Here is a 17,924-nt window from a genome sequence, read left to right as displayed (position 1 = left end):
CATGGAGGTGATAAAAGAAAATAAAATTTAAGGGGAAGAAAAAGACATACCTTCTTTCATTCTGACAATGGTACTTTATAAAAGTAGCCAAAGAAGAGGTAATCTGATCAAAATAAATAAAGACGTAGGTGGGCTCTGTAAGTAAGTGGATATGACAGAGCAGGGTGCTGCAGCAATACTGGACGTGTGCCTTTTTCATTCACTTTGATTCAGGCATTGCAAACACACTGATTCTCAGCCCTGGCTGCATTTTCGTGAAACTTTCCCTGGCATGTCTTTCTTAGTCTGCTGGGAGTTCCTTGTGTGAGGAGCTGCCCTTGTCTTTCTTTTTCAATAACTGAAAGCTCATTTGCTTGGCCCTTCCTCAAACCCCCAGAATGTTGGGATAGATGGATGATTGAATGGAAGGGGAAACTGAATATTGGATGTTGAACTGTTCTGTCCTTGGGGGTTTGATTGGAAGAACAAAACATGATGAGCTTTCTGATTAGTGTGCAATCCATCCGTATTTGAACCAGCTGACAGGGCCCTGCCAGTGACTTCTTCGTGCGGGTTCTCTCTTCCTCTGTTCTCTCTACAGCAGATTATACTCTTTAAGACTGAAAGTGAGTGTTACTCAGGACTTTTCACTATTGTGCATTTCCTATGTTCTTCATATACTGAATTGCTTATGATTTTAGGTGTATGAAATGGAATCAGTTATTTAAGAGTCAAATCAAACTAGAGTTTGATGCACCTAGTAGGGTGCATCAGAATTTGAAATGCTGCTCCAAGAACTTAAATACAGTTTTTAGTTCTCAGCTTACATATTAGAAGTATTTAAATGCTTAAAAAAAAAAAAAAAAAAACCTGCTGATTTCCTTCTAGAGTAAGATTCTGTCACTCTGTAGCCCATAGCTCTGTCCTTTCCCCAGCATTTGACACATGGGCTTGTTTCCATCCTCTTCTCTCATTCAGATACTTATCTCTTAACCTTGACTGTTGGAACTAGAGCAAATGTTTTCAGACACTGGAAATATGTCAAAGTAAACATGGTGTTGACAATGTAAGGGCAGTGTCCAGACTTAATGCTGACCATTTAATAGATCCTACCCCCCCCTTTTTTTTACAAATACGACTGAGAGCAAAATATGGTTCATGGCCTCTACTGTGTCCAAAAAAAAGGAAGGAAACATGCAGTTATCAAATAAAGTGTTGCCATATGTTTCCCTCGGCAAACAAAAGCACTAACACTTAAAAGTAAACTGAGAAGAAAATGCCCACTTTCACCAGGCGGAAGGTTCTGGTTGTTTGGCCAAGGAGGGGAGGAAAGATTGAGACCTAGTGGAGTGGGGAATGTGGGGTGGGGGTGGGGGGACAGAGAAGGGAGAAGATGGAGGCTCTTCTCTCCTTGGAAGCTGGGGGCATTAAGTTATGGTGAAGGCATGGAATGGTACATTGATTGTTCCTTCGTGGGCTTAGGAGCGTTGGCATTCATTCGCTCACTTCTCAGTGTTCACCGAGCACTCACCACTGGCCAGGTACTGTTTAGGTGCCTGCGATACATCAGTGAACAAAACAGAGATGTCCTTCTGGAGTTTATGCTTTAGCAAGGAGAGACACACAATACATACAGTAAATAAGTAACCATATAGGAAGTCAGAAAGTGATAAGTGTTCTGGGGAAAAAGAAAAATTAGAATAGGGGATCGAGAGTGTGAGGTTAGGTGCATGGGCAGGACACGAGATGGCCCAGATAGAGTAGCCAGGGTAGTTAGGTCTTCTTGAGAAGGAATGATTTGAACAGGGACTTGAAGGAAGTGAGGGGTGCAGCCAAGTGGCTATCTGAGGAAGAGCATTACAGGCAGAGGAATGCAAAGGCCCTGTGCAGGGAGGGATTTGGAGCGGTCAGGGAACAGCAAGGAGGTCAGTACAATGGGAGTGGTGTGTAAGGGGATGGGAGAGGAGGCAAGTCTAAGAATTGCACATGGCCCTGTGGACTCTCTCTGTCTCTTCTGTCTCACTTCCTCTCCCAACCCCAACTTCCAAAAACCCTTCTATGATTCCCTCTGGAATTCACCACCCATTGTCACAAAACATAGTATCAGCCCAGACTCTAAATAGTTTCTTCCTCTTCCTGTTCTACTGTGGACTCTCCCTCAGCAGCCCTCCAGGGGGGTGGATTCTTTCATAGCGCCCATGCTACTAGGCCCTGGGTGGCTCAGCTACTCTGATGGGCAAATAGTTTTCCATCCTTTAGAGCTCCATTTATAAGGTGGCTTGCTGTAGTTGATTTTTTTTTTTTAATGGTGCTTGGAAACAGAAAATCTGGGGGTTCAATTCCTGCTGTGTGCATTAATTATACGACTTTGGCAAGTCATTCAACAGCTTGTATCGTCTGTTTCATTCCTCCATAAAATGGAGATAATAAAGCTCTATCTTTCAGGTTGGTACTGAAGGTAAAATGTGGGATGTCTCTGCAAGTGCTTTCTGCATTGCACGAGGGTGAGCCCTGTTATCCTGTGTGGCTGACGTGGCCAGTGACCCATTTGACCCTCCCTGCACTCTTACCTCTGTGCCCAAGCCTGCTTACTGTGAACACCTGAGATTCTCTGCCTGAGGGCTTTGTTCTGGTCCTGGGAATGTGCTAGCAGCACTGTGGCAAGTAAGAGTGTCAGAGAGTTAATGCCCCCGGGGAGCAGCTCTGAAGCAATCATGGACAGAAGTTGGTGGATAAATACCCCGGCTTTCTAGCCCTGGGTTGGGACAACTCTGAGGTAATCTCTGCTCTGTCTGCTAGGGCTCCCCAGCAGGATTGTGCTCAAGTTGCCCCCTATGACAGATGGTTTGATAACATACCCTTTATTAGCTTCCTTCCTTTTCTTATTTTATTTCCTTGCTCTCCGCCTGATGTTTCCTGGGAGTACTTCCAAAATAAATGGCAGAACTAGAACTTGGTCTCAGCTTGTCTGGTTTCAAAGCCTTTGCCTTCAACTGCTAAATTATAATGCCTCTGATATTGCTTCAAATATTGTTTCAGATAATCTGGATGAGGGTTATGCTGTATGTGTGATTGGCTTTACCTGCTTCACAAATTTGAGTACAGTGCATCACATTCTTTTCGACTTTCATATTTGGTCACATTCTTTCCAACTTTCATATTGAGTACATGTAAGAGTGCTCGAGAATCTCAGTTGCCAGGTTAACAGGAAGTCTAATAGCCCGCTATCAGGTTTCCATCCCCCGCTCCACACACACACCATGGCACTTCTAAAGTCTGAAAAGGGCCTTTGTCTAACTTTTAAGTGATGTATCAGCTGTTGCCATCCTCTCCACCCCCATCCCCACCAGGCATAGCCTGTTATGGAGAAAACAAATCCTCCCCAATCTGCAGGTGATGACAGTCCCCTCTGAAATGGTACCTCCTGCTCAACTCCTGGCACCTCAGTTCGTTGGGGGCGAGTGGGAATCCCATTCCTCAGTTCTGGGCCTTGATGCAGCTGTATCCGTTCAGAAGCCCAGGCTCAGCTCCTGTTTCTTGGATCACAAGCACCATGTCCTGCTGGCTTGCCAGGAGGCATTCCAGTGTCAGCAGGATCTATGTTTCATGCATTCTTTCCCCATTCACTCTGGGGCCTGGGACCTGAGCTCCCCTCACTCAATGAGACCTCTGCGACCCTAGAGTTAATTTCAGAGTCGTCCTGATCCACCTCGATAGCTCCCTGTTTTTACCTATCTGCAGACTGGTGTTGATTAAACCAATTTCCCAACCCGCAGAAGACCCTGGACTCACTCAAATTGACCCACTGTATCCCCAGTGTTGAATTTTATGTCACAAGGATCTCAGACTTGACTGAGACACAAAAGCTTGAGTTCTATCCTAATCCCAGGACAATGCCTGCTTTCTTGCTTTGTATTTATTTGCCTAAAAAGGCCGCTCATGTGACTACCCCAGGGCAAAAGAAGGCTCACCTCTCTGGGACACATTATTTGAAAACTATTCATCCGTGCACACCCATTTTAAAAAATCCTGGACAAAACTTTTTTTGGCCAGCTTCTGTTTTAAGGAGACACTTTTTTTTTTTTTTTTTTCAGAAGCTCTGATTCCAAAAAAAAAAAAAAAAAGGATAAAGTTGAAGGAAGGTTTTTCCCTGTTTTGTGCCTGGAAGAGTACTTAAGAGTTTTCTTGTGGGGGAGCCGGTGCCAGAAACAAGTTGAAAATATCTCTCTCCCTGCCTTGTGGAATTGGGACAAATATCGTCCTGGAAAGGAGTGAGAAAGAGGAAAGGAAGGTGACGCAGACTCAGTCAGAAAAACTCAAAACTCCCCTGTGAGGAGAATTGGCCGAGGAGGGGCAGCCTTGGTGTTCACATCCCAACCTCCTGTGGCTTGAACCCCACAGTCTGGCACAGGATTCATTACCAGTAGGCATACTTCTCTATTTGGTTAATGTCTATAACTCTTATTTCTCCATGTGGATCAAAAGCTCCTCAGAGCCTGGCACAGTGTGAACACAGCAGGCTTTTGTTCATGTCCAGGAATTACGACGTTCTTCGTTTCAGGTAACCCCGTCTACTGGTCTCATTGTCTCACAAAGTAGCGGAAAGGGAGAGGGTCCAGTGTGGGATAACAACACATTTACAATATGACTATGAATAAAATGTGATTGTCTTCAAATCTTTCTGAGAAGGACAATCACAGTTTCCTGAAGAGGTGTTTTCTTCACTCTGTTTCTTTGGCACACTTTTTTTTTTCCTCTTACTACTTTGACAATGGTATTTGTAAATCGGCGTTCAAGGAGCCATATTTTAGGTATTCTTAGACAAACACTCAAAACCCACTTTTCCCAGCGTGTGTGATGTGTACCACCCCGGTACCACTGCTGGTTGGCAGGCCCTCTGGTTGTCTGCGAGTCTGAGTGGCCAGGCTCCCTTGCAATGAGGGGCGGCCACATGGCTTGGTTTTAGCCTCCAAGCTGTAAGTGGAAGTCTTCTAGGGGAGGCTGGTGGAATAGTTTCTGCTTTTCTAGATGGTTAAAAAGGGGGTGGCTTCAGTCGGTTAAGCCACCAACTCTTGTTTTCTGCTCAGATCAAGCCCAACGACAGGCTCTGAGCTCAGTGGGGAGTCTGCTTGAGATTCTCTCCCTCTGCCCGTGCCCCCCCCAACTCTTTCTCTCTCTCAAATAAATAAATCTAAAAAGGGGGGCAGATTTAGTTGTAAGCGTCCTTCACCTTGCCCTTCCTGTCTCAGCACAGGTGAGGTTGCTTTGGCACACCTGCGAGGAGCTGTTCTCTACAGGTTGCAGCTTCGGGAAGTGATACCCACCTACAGCTGACATAGGATTTCTTGAGATCTCATTGCTTCCCTGCTCCTTGCCTCTGCAGCCCTAAGAGTCTGTGTTAGGAACGTGACTGATTGGAACTCTGGAGATGAGCAATCTGCTCAGGTTCTTTTACTTTTGGATGATTTTTAAATTATATTTTCCCATAAGATGCATGGGTTTTATTAATTTTTTAAACAGTACTTTAGCCATTAAAGTAACACAGGCTTATAAAAATATTTAAACTAGGGCACCTGGGTGGCTCAGTTGGTTAAATGTCTGCCTTCGACTCAGGTCTTGATCCCAGGGTCCTGGGATGGAGTCCTGCATCAGGCTCCCTGCTCAGTGGGAAGCCTGCTTCTCCCTCCCCCACTCCCCCTGCTTATGCTCTCTCTCTCTCTCTCTGTCAAATAAGTAAAAAATCTAAAAGAGTAAAAAAATAAAAATATTTAAACTGTCCAAAGGCATTAAGTAAAAGTCTTCTCTTCTTCCCCTAGAGGAATCATGGTTAACATTTTTTATGTGTCCTTTCAATTATGTGCATATATATTTATTTACACAAAAAGATCAGAGTATATGATATTCTGCATCTTGCCTTTTAAACCTATCTTTTTCAAAATAGGTACATATGTCATGTTCTTAATTGGCCCATAGCATAAAACATTACATGGATAAGTCATGAGCATTAGAGAAAAGCAAATTAAAACCACAGCAGAATACTGCTGTACACCTATTAGAATGACTCAGATAAAAAAACCTGACAGTACCAAGTGTTGACAAGGATGCAGAGCAACTGAAACTCTCATAAATTGTTGGTAAGAATGCAAAATGTTATTGCCAGTTTGGAAAATGGTTGGCAGTCTCGTATAAAGGTAAATGTACACTTCATATACAACAAACTGCATACTCAAATGAAATAAAAACATAGGTTCTCACAAAAATCTCAACATGCACATTTATAGTGGCTTTATTCATAATTGCCCCAAACTTGAAACAATGCAAAATTCTTCAGTTGGATAAACCAGCTCTGGCACATCCATACGGTGGAACAGGCCTAGGAGCATGGTGAGGCAAATGACGTTCTCAGGCACAAAATTTAGGGGCACCAAAACATTAAAAGATAAATAATATTAGGGGCGCCTGGGTGGCTCAGTCGTTAAGCGTCTGCCTTCGGCTCAGGTCATGATCCCAGGGTCCTGGGATCGAGTCCCACATCGGGCTCCCTGCTCGGCGGGAAGCCTGCTTCTCCCTCTCCCACTCCCCCTGCTTGTGTTCCTGCTTTCGCTATCTCTCTCTCTCTCTGTCAAATAAATAAATAAAATCTTAAAAAAAAATAAAAAATAAAAGATAAATAATATTAATGCAATATTAAACAAAATCAAAACTAATACAAAAAATACACAATGAACAAAATATGCAAATTTAAAACAGAACCTGATGCTCACTTATAGAACCCTGAGAGTTAAGCAAGTTGGGGGTGAAGGTGCAAGGAAGTAAAAAATGATCTAATTTGCATTTTCTTTGAACAGTCATGACAATTGTTCCCAAATGAAGCAAGTTCTTTCCATGGTTTATAACTTTAATCCATAGTACCGCAGAGTAAATGGGAAAGTTTTATTTTATTACAAATACGTGTGTGTGATTTTTTAAAAAAGATTTTATTTATTTATTTGCCAGAAAGAGAGCACAAGCGGGGGCAGCAGCAAAGGGAAAGGAAAAAGCATGCTCCTGGCTGAGCAGGAAGCCCGATGCAGGATTAGATCCCAGGACCCTGGGATCATGACCTGAGCCAAAGGCAGACGCTTAACGACTGAGCCACCGACGTATCCCCATGTGTGTGTGATTTTAAAAACAGTAAGAGCACTGATGTAAGGTATACAAATTCTATTTAATAAATATTTATTTAAAAAATAAAATAGGGGTGCCTGGATGCCATCTGTCAATGGACCCACTTTGGTTGCTTCCACCTTTGGGCTATTGTAAATAATGCTGCTATGAATATGGTTGTACCATGTCTCTTTGAGACCCTGTTTTCAATTCTTTGGTCTATATATCCAAAAGTTGAATAACTGGCCATATGGTAATTCTATTTTTGAGTTTTTGAGGAACCGCCATGCTGCTGTACCAGTTTGCCTTTCTACCAACAGCTCACAGGGGAGTTTCTACATATTATTTATTTATTTATTTATTTGAGAGAGAGAGAGAATGAGAGATAGAGATCATGAGAGGGGGGAGGGTCAGAGGGAGAAGCAGACTCCCTGCTGAGCAGGGAGCTCGATGCGGGCCTCGATCCCGGGACTCCAGGATCATGACCTGAGCCGAAGGCAGTTGCTCGACCATCTGAGCCACCCAGGCGCCCGGGAGTTTCTATATTTTTGATACCAAAATTTTACGTATGTAGATTTGATTGTTAAATATCATAATTTGATACCAAAATTTTATGTACATAGATTTGATTGTTAAATATCATAATTTACATGAATTGAGGTAATTTGAATTCACTATATTATATTTACCTCAGCCTTATATGGATCAAAAATAAATATGTTGTAAATTTATACTAAAAACTCATTTTTCAGAAATATGGCATTTAAAAAGCCATTTGATGATGTGATGTTCAGGAAAAGGAGAAAGAATGCGTATAGAAATGGATCAAATTATGTGGGGCAGTTACGAGTTTGACTAGAAAACACAGTACTTTGACAGCCAAAAATGGTATTGTCATTATTAGAATAGAACTAGCAAATTCAGAGTTACCTAAAGAATCATTTTTGAATTGTGAAGAGAAAAACTGAAGTAAAGGAAATGTACATTTCAGAAACTAGGAAATAAGAGTATAAACAAGAGAGCAAGAAAATGCCATTTATAATAAATTTTAATAATGCTCCACTGTGGCCACCAATTTTCAGCAAAAAAAGTGATTTTAATGGACCTAATCAGATTATAGTGAATCTGTTTCACATAGTGGCTGAGGATTTCAAGAGACTATTTTTTTTAAAGATTTTATTTATTTATTTGACAGAGAGAGAGACACAGCGAGAGAGGGAACACAAGCAGGGGGAGTGGGAGGGGGAGAAGCAGGCTTCCTGTGGAGCAGGGAGCCCGATGCGGGACTGGATCCCAGGACCCGGGGACCATGACCTGAGCTGAAGGCAGACGCTTAACGACTGAGCCACCCAGGTGCCCCATTCAAGAGACTATTTTTAAAAAAATGTTCTAAAGGCAAATTAATTCATCGTGACTGGCTCATTTATTCTAAAAACTCTTTGTCTTTATTTTTATCATGCATACTTTTTATCAGTGATACTACAAAATCATATTTGCAACTCAAAAACAGGTTTCAAAATCAGATATTTGCAACTCAAAAACAGGTTCAAAGATTGTAAGATTTAAGCACTTTTTTTGCCATAAAAATGCCACGTTTTACCATAATGCTTTTCTAAAATGGAAGTATTTTTTTTAAAAGTTATTCAAACTGTTTAATAGATAATGCTTTGCAGAAGGAAATAAAATTAGAGAACAAAAATTGTGGAATATTTTGCAAGTTATTTTAGATGTTATGTTTGGTGCAAAATTAATTTACCTCTTAGAAAATAGCAATAGATTATTGGAAGTCTAGATGCTGGAATTTCTGAATTTAGTCGAACTTTATAGATAATTAATGTCAATAAAGCTAATCAAATGCCTAATCATAAAAATGAATCCATGATTTATTTGTCTAATAAAATTCAAGCAATTTAGTAGTGCTACTAGGAGATCATAGTAAATCTGAAAAATTATTGAGAATAAAAGAAGGAAAATAACTTTGATTGTATATCTTATATAGCTCATTGTGAGCAGGTGTGTGAGATTATTAGGTATATTCACATTAGGAATAATGGCATCAATAAAAGAAAGTTCTACGGACTACTGAAATAAGACAACTGGATATGGTCTAGCTTGTGAAATTTTTAATAAATTGGAAAAGATGGTATTAACATAAAAATGCTCATGGCCAGGGATATGATAACGGAGCAAGCATGGTATTTCCTCCTAAAATTGATTATGCCAAATTTATGCAATACTCAGCTCATAGTCTTAATATGCAAAAATGTTGCTTCTGTGAATCAAAATGTAAACTAATTGCTTCTTGGCCTTTTGGCTAAGATCAAGTGCGAAAAGTAAACTGTTTTTAGTATGGTATAAAGCACATATAGTTTTTTTGGTGAATTCAATGTCAGATGTCTGTCTTAAGAATGATATTATGGAACACCTGATCATTTGCATAAAGATCAATTGCATCAAGGCACTTTATATAAAAATTAAAAACATTTATCAAATATTAAAAGATATAATATCAAATGACAAAATACAATATGCAGTAACTGAAAGCATCTTGGTGCAATAGATCACACATTTTTATGAGACTTATGTGTATGGAATGATGTTTTAAACCAACAAAAAAAGTTAATAAAGTTGTATATTAAAAACATGTGGGTCGCACCTGGGTGGCTCAGTCGTTAAACGTCTGCCTTCAGCTCAGGTCATGATCCCAGGGTCCTGGGATCGAGCCCCGCAGCATCGGGCTCCCTGCTCAGTGGGAAGCCTGCTTCTCCCTCTCCCACTCCCCCTGCTTGTGTTCTCTCTCTCGCTGTGTATCTCTCTGTCAAATAAATAAACAAAATCTTTAAAAAAAAAAACCATGTGACTATACATGTGTTGCATGCTTAATAGAAGGCCTATCCCTTTGCTTATAACAAATGACTAAATTCCTTTTAAAGCATATTTGATGAATGTAAAACTTTAACAAGAGATATGAATATACTTCCAGAATTTGAAAATAAATGAAAAGGAAAATTAAGAAGAAAGAAATTTACAAATCACTGCAGGAGAGTATCAATCATTATGAAAAAAAAATGTACTTCAAGCCAAACCCATGGAAAGTATAAGTATCCTAATTTCACACTTGAGGTGGAGATATGAAAAATTAAATAAAGCATTTTCAGATTTTAAATTTGTAAATAGAAAACTATTATTTTCTATGATTACATCTGATTTACAAAAACCAGCCACTGATTTGGCTCTTAAATATTATGATAATTTAAGTCCTATAGAAATTTCATCTGAAATAGTTTTAAGCAATAAACAATATCAATAAGTTGTAATGTAAAATCAATATTGAATTTGGATTTTCTAAAACTGACAAATTTTACTTAGAGTGATCTTATCCAAATTTGGAAGTGATCTTTTTTTTTTTTTAAGATTTTATTTTTAAGTAATCTCTACATCCAACATGGGGCTTGAATTCACAACACTGAGATCAAGAGTCGCACACTCCACCAACTGAGCCAGCCAGGTGCCCCTTGAAGTGAGATTGAGATTTTTTTTAACAATGCTAACCTTAGTGCAATAATCTTCTGCAAAAGAAAATAAGATAAGCAAAGAAGTGATTTTTGAAAATACTAATGATGAGTTTGCTTCCATTAAAGCCAGGAAAGTAAAATAATAATAAATTCTGCTTCGGTATAAATAAAATTTTTATACTCAATGTGAATTTTAATGTACCTATTTTTCAAATTTTCAATATTTTTTAGCTACTTAAGTGTTCTAGAAAGAAAATACCCATAAAATACATAAAAACATGTATGTAGGGGGGCATAGTTTTCCTTTTGCCATAGGCTCCAATATGGCTCCTCATGGCACTGCAATGGGAATCCTGTGCAGCAACAGAAAGGACCAAATTCCTGACACAGGCCACCACATTGACAAATCTCTAAAGTATCGTGCAAAGTTAGGAAGCCAGTTCAGAAGGCCCTAAATGACATTTGGGAATAGAAAAAACTATAGACACGGAAGGCCAATCACTGGTTGCCAAGGGCTGGGATTTCAGAAAGGACTGTCTGTATAGGGACAGGGAAGGATTGGGGCATGACAGAAGTGTTCAATATCTTTTTTTGTTAAGATTTTATTTATTTATTTGAAGGAGAGAGAGAGTGAGCATGTGCAGGGCGAGGGCAGAGGCAGAGGGAGAAGCAGACTCCCCACTGAGCAGGGAACCTGCGGCTTCGCAGGGCTCATCCCAGGACCCTGGGATCATGACCTGAGCTGAAAGCAGACATTTAACCCACTGAGCAACCCAGGCGCCCCGGTAGTGTTACAATATCTTGACCGTAGTTGTGGTTTCACAACTGTATGCTTTTGGGAAAACCTACAGAATTGTGAGCCTTTCTTTTTCTCTAAAAAAGAGTGAGGATTTCTTTTTCTCTGTTAGACTTCACAGCAGAACAGCATGTAAAAAATTCTCTTTGGGGAGGATGACTTTGGCTATGGTAAGAAACATAAATCGGTATTGAAGTTTCTAGAAACGAGGAGACCAGTTTAAATCTAGTAGAACAGCCCTTGTAGAAATGGTTCACTCTGAATTCCTTTTTGTCCTTCTTGATTATTGTGGTTCTCCACTTTGACCTACTTCTTTTATGGCCTATTATCTAAGTAACATCTTATTTGTTTATGGGATCTACATGTTCCTTGCAAGTAATAGACCTAAGATGTTAACGGAGTCCTCCAGAATTGCCTAACTCCACTTGAGGCTGAGAGGGTTCAAGAGACTCTTGAGAGCACATGTTTTTTCAAGGTTAGGCTTAATTACCTTTTAGTAAAATCTTGGCATAGGGACAACCATATTCAGGGTGCATGTCAGAGCAAAGGCTTTTAGTCTTTGGAGGTTTTCGCCCACATCTCAATTATGTTTTTCATTATCCTCTTGGCAAACTAGCTAGATTGCTAAATCACATGGAGTTCCCCTAAGACTTTGTGTATTCGGAGATGTAGGCTGTCCTCCCCAGCGACTAACAGTAGTAAACTATTATAACTCTGTATTTTGTAGTTCATTTCACAGATTATATGAATCTCTTTATAGAGGATTATAACTCACGGCTGGAAGAAGCTTTAGGGCCTTGTTATTCAAAATGTGGTCCACCCATCAGCATCTGCATCACCTGGAAGTTTGGGAGAAATGCAGAATCTAGGGCCCAACTCCAGGCCTACTAAATCAGAATGTGTATTTTAACAACCTCTGCCTCCCTACTTGTGTGCTGTGCCTGCCCCCTGCCCTCATCACTTCCATGGGGCTCAGCTCTCCCATGGCAGCCCTGCAGAGAGCTCAAGTAAGGTGAGCTTACTACCTTTTTTACCTACAGTACTCTTTATATGCTACTTGTATATCTTCCTTGTACAACATAATACAGATATTGAACAAGATGACACATCAAATACCTTGGTTATTATTTATCATGGAAATCAATGTGTTACCGTAGGAGTTTGAATATCACCCAGAGTATTCATAGGGAACCACTAGGTATCATTTGCATGGCAATGCTAAGAAGTCTCTGCTTAGATATTTTCAGGTAGAGGATCATCTCAGAGGAGCAAACAAGAGGGAAGACTTCTAGTGTAGCTACTTTAGCTTTTACACTGGACATCCTGCAGGGATACAGGGGGGCAAATATTAACATTGAGTCGTACTGGCCAGTGATATTTCTGGGACTAGTCCTAGGACTAGTTTAGCATTCAAATGTATGTAATGTTTAAAATTTAAAAACAATCCTTTTTTTTAAAGATTTTATTTATTTATTTGAGAGAAAGAAAGCACAAGTGGGGGAAGGAGGAGCAGAGGGAGAGGGAGAAGCCAATTCCCCACCAAGCAGGGAGCCTGATGTGATGATGCGGGGCTCAATCCCAGGACCCTGGGATCATGACCTGAACTGAAGGCAGACGCTTAACCCACTGAGCCACCCAGGCACCCCTAAAATTTAGATATAATTCTTGATGTCTTCATCATAAGTGACTATAGAAATGGTTTAAATTACTCAATTCTAAGCAGCAAATTAATTTGAACTTTTTCTAGGTTCTCAAAATTTCAGGATTTCTTTCTTTTTTTTTAAATTATAGTTACTTATGCCACCACCCTATGCTTTCTGCTAAACTGTGTATTTACATTGAGTTTATCTTAAGTGTGCTTCCACAATCCCCTATTCAAATCATTGAATAGAAGTATTTAGGAATTCAGAAATTTTCAAATTTAGATTATACTGTTTATTACATCTTATTTCAAGCAGAGTCTGGGGCAGCACTCCTTAATCAAACATTAATATTTCTGCAACATATGAAATAAACGTTCACACGAATTCATATGAATGAAGACTCTAAATATCTTTTTCTTGGGTCAGATCAAGTTTTTGCCACAAAATTGGCTATGACTTTTTTTCTCTGTTTTCATAAGCTTTTACATTTTGCAGTCGTGGATAAAGAAAGATGGACCGGTTTGTCATAACAAAATGAGAGGAAATTTTTGGAGTGCTTTAGTTCACCTTTTGCCTTAGTAGGAAGGACTAAGCAAAAATGAATGAGAATATGTGTTTATCAAAAGTAGATGTGTTGGGGGGCGCCTGGGTGGCTCAGTTGGTTAAGCGACTGCCTTTGGCTCAGGTCATGATCCCAGGGTCCTGGAATCGAGACCCACATCAGGCTCCCTGCTCGGCAGGAAGCCTGCTTCTCCCTTTCCCACTCCCCCTGCTTGTGTTCCCTCTCTTGCTGTCTCTCTCCCTGTCAAATAAATAAATAAAATCTTAAAAAAAAAAAAAAAAAGTTGGGTGCCTGGGTGGCTCAGTTGGTTAAGCGACTGCCTTCGGCTCAGGTCATGATCCTGGAGTCCCAGGATCGAGTCCCTCATCGGGCTCCGTGCTGAGCAGGGAGTCTGCTTCTCCCTCTGACCCTACCCCCTCTCATGCTCTCTCTATCTCATTCTCTCTCTCAAATAAATAAATAAAATATATATTTTTAAAGTAGATGTGTTGGAATATCCCCTAACTTTCTGAGTGTTTCATAGTCAATAGAGACATAATACCACGTGAGGCCCGGGCATAACCCTGTATCTGCTGATGCCAATGTGTATCCCCTCTTTCTTTCTAAAAGACCCGAATTTTATTCACGGTGCCCAATTAAAACTATCTGGATCATCGGACTGTCTTGCAGCCGGAAGGGTCATGGGACCCTGCAGTGTTGCACGACATTCATGCGGAGGGTTTCTGTGGAAGCTTTGATTTTCCTGACACAGATCCAGCCTTCCTGCTTCCCCATCCCTTGGTCTCCCTGCTGGGGTATAGATGTAATACGTGGGTGTGCAGCAGCTCTCTTGCTGCTAAGAGGTGACAAGCATGAAGACGAAAAGCCTCGTGCTCAGGGTGGTGGAAGTAAAAAACAGGAAATCCTGGTGAGACTCCAGAGCAATGTTGCACTTCCCCAAACTTTTTGTTGTACAGGGCAAGCATAGTATTTAAGCTAAGGTTTTTAAGTTTCTGTTATTTGTAGCTAACCACATTCGTAAATGCTACACAATAACACTACTTCCCCGCTCTTATTTATTTTTATATACAATAAATTGTACCCACCTGGACTCCCTGGGCTGATAATCATAACTCTGTACTGTGTCCATATCCCTTATTGCTTAACTTACTGATTAGAAACGCCTTTAACTTGTGTTGGTTTTCAAGGTTACCTTCAATCCGCAAAGACAAATTACAATATGATGCTTCTCTCATCAGTAGCTTTTGTCTGCTCCTACCTGCAACATGTGTTAACTCAGGTAAAATGATGCCCCTTTTCTCTCAATAAAAATTACTATCAATGACTGCAGAAGTTGAGACAAAACATGTAGAATGATTCTTTTAAAGTAATTTTTCTAAATAACTTTAGAATAATCAAAACATTTTAATCATCCAATTTGTATTTGCTTCCTTCATTTCTTTTTTCTATTCTTAGGCAAAATGTACAACACAGCTTAGTTAATAATTGGTCAGCTTAGTGCTCAATTCAGGTCAAATCAGTATATTATAACCCAATCTGTTCCATTTAACACTCTTTCAAATCTGCATGTCCTTTTCTTAGAAAATTCTTTTCCTGCTTTATAGATTCTCTTCCTTCCTCTATCTCTTTGACATTTGAAATGTTTATTTTAAAGTTCCTTTCCGATGGTTCTATTGCATGTAGTTCATTGAGTGTGGTTCCTTGAACGTGCTATGCTGTCTGCTGATTCCCTGGCCTGCGAGCATAACTTCAGAGGGAATCAAGACCTCTGTTTGGGTCCTATTTGATCACAGGGCTATAGGAGAATCTTCACGGGTTGGTTTCTTGTTATAGAAATGTGCTCTAACACAAATAGAATTTAGAATATGATAAAAATGCCATTTTGAATCAATAGGGAAAAGGCAGTTATTTAATAAATGGTGTTTGTAAACTCGAACGATCATCTGGAAAAAGATGAAGTTATATCTGCACCTAACATCTCGTACCCAAGTAAATTCCAGATGAATCAGACATTTCAACAAAAAAAAAAAAACGATTAAAACACCAAAAGAATTAAAACACCAAAAGAACTCATGGGAGAATCTTCTCTTATAATCTTTGAGTGGACAGGTCAGAAGCCATACAATAAAATTCAACTGCAAAAAAAAAAAAAAAAATCCGTATGGCAAATGCTAATATAGGAAAGACAAGAGAGAAACAAGAACTTGAGGAAAATATTTGCAAGACTTTTCACAATTAAAGGCTAAATTTCCTAGAATATAAGAAATATCTTCAAAAATAAACAACAATCAAATAGGAACATGAAGAAGCGGTATAAAAAGTGCACAGAAAAGGATCTACAAATTGCCCTTATACCCATGAAAATATGCTCAACTGCACTCACAATAGGAGAAATGCAAATTAGATCTACAAAGAGGAAATTTTTTTTCTTATCAGATTGGCAAAGATCCCAAAGTTTAACAACAGCCTACATTGGTAAATGTGTGAGAAAACAGGCCCGTGGAGTTTAAACTGGAAAACTCTGTCATTGGAATAATTTTATAAATCTATAAAAATTGCAAATACATATGTGCTTTGACCCAACAATTCCACTTCTAAGAATGTTTTCCCACAGATTTCCTTCCCTGTGTCTGGAATAACATATCTAAAAGGTTTATCATAGCAAAAAATTAGGCAATAAATAAGTATTTATCGGTAAGGGGTTGGTTCATGAAAGGAATACTCTGCAGCAGAATAAAGATCAGGAAAGTCTTGAATAGGAACAGTATCCGTGATGTGTGTGTGTGTGTGTGTAAAATGCAAGTAAAGGACATTGTGTGTACAACATTCTGTAGACTTGTGTGAGGAGGAAAACCATGTATATGCATGTGTATTTGCATGTATATGAATAAATATTTCTGTAGAGATGCACATGAAGCCGGTATTGTTGATTGCCTTGGGTAGAAGTGTTGAGTGGCTGGAGGTCAGAGCTGAGAGAGAAACACCTTTCAAATGTCTTGCATTTTAAAAAATTAGTTAAAATTAAAGTATGTATCTGATAGTTTCGAATTATATAAATCTCAAGAACAGATAAAACAGTGGTGACAGAGGTCAGAGGAGTATTACGGCCGGTTAAGTGTCTGCCTTCGGCTCAGGTCATGATCCCAGGGTGCTGGGATAGAGTCCTGCACGGGTGGGGCGGGGGGCTCCCTGCTGTGTGCGGAGTCTGCTGCTTCTTCCTCTGCTTCTGTCACTCCCCCCTGCTCGTTCTCTCTTTCTTGCTTGCTCTCAAATAAATAGAATCTTAAAAAAATTAAAAAAGAGTTTTCATGTGAGAATGTGTACGTATGCATTTGAATGTCAGTGCAGAGGGAAGCTGTGGGCCAATCTGTAGTGTTCTTTCTTATTTCTGATGAAAAGTCATCCTTTATTGACCTTCCTTCCATGTCCAGTTACCATGCCATTTTTTTAGTCATGCTCTGTGTGGGCACCCAGGTATGAATAGACCCAGTCACATGCTTTTAAGAATTTGATATTGGACTTTGCTTCCATAATGAAAGGATTTCTAAACATTAGCTCAGTGAAGCTTTGAATATTGTACAATGAGTCAACAAAAGCTCGCATCTAAGAGCGTGAACTAACGACAAACTCCTTTTGAAAAAGAACTTTGATCTGTACTGAATCACTGCCTGCTTCTGCCATGCAATCTCTCTTTTCTTTTCGTGTAACAAATATATTTTTCCTGCATCAAATATGTTTCTTTCTAGCAACATTGGTGAGGTTTGATAGAGCAACACGTTTGGAGCAATGTTTGGGTCATAATGGAATAGTAGTAGGTACCAATGCCAGAAAAGTACGATGCTGCTGAGTCACTGTGATTTGGTGATTCTCCAGTGAAAAGGATATACCCAGGGCTTAACTTTCACTTCCTTTCTTTTGCTGAAGTAAGCTGGAGGCACTGTTACATGATTACTTTTCATTCACTAAAGCTCACATTTCAGGTGTGTCTCCCTCACAGAATGAAACAGCAAAGCACGCAGGTGACTGTGTCCCCAGGGGAAACGGGTGTGCCTGGCTGCCTCAAAGACTCAATTAGATTTGCCTTGGAAAGGGCGCCTGGGTGGCTCAGTCATTAAGCGTCTGCCTTTGGCTCAGGTCATGATCCCAGGGTCCTGGTATTGAGCCCCGCATCGCGCTCCCTGCTCTGCAGGAAGCCTGCTTCTCCCTCTCCCACTGCCCCTGCTTGTGTTCCCTCTCTCGCTGTCAAATAAATAAAATCTTAAAAAAAAAAAAAAGAAGATTCG

General features: G+C 40.0%; 1 long non-coding RNA gene across 2 annotated transcripts in view; it reads left to right on the top strand.

Moving 5' to 3' along the window:
- The window catches only part of LOC113927357, a 43,547-nt gene that overhangs the window by 17,723 nt on the left and 7,900 nt on the right, over nt 1-17,924 (top strand). For both annotated transcript variants that reach the window (XR_003521599.2, XR_003521598.2), the window contains 2 exons: nt 12,164-12,448; nt 14,829-14,920. This is a non-coding gene — a long non-coding RNA (uncharacterized LOC113927357). The remainder of the gene's footprint in view (nt 1-12,163; nt 12,449-14,828; nt 14,921-17,924) is intronic.

The sequence above is a fragment of the Zalophus californianus genome, chromosome 7, assembly GCF_009762305.2.
Source record: "Zalophus californianus isolate mZalCal1 chromosome 7, mZalCal1.pri.v2, whole genome shotgun sequence".
In the NCBI taxonomy this organism is placed as follows: Eukaryota; Metazoa; Chordata; class Mammalia; order Carnivora; family Otariidae; genus Zalophus; species Zalophus californianus.
The sequence above is the reverse complement of the archived record's forward strand: the minus strand, read 5'-3'. Positions and strand labels throughout refer to the sequence as shown.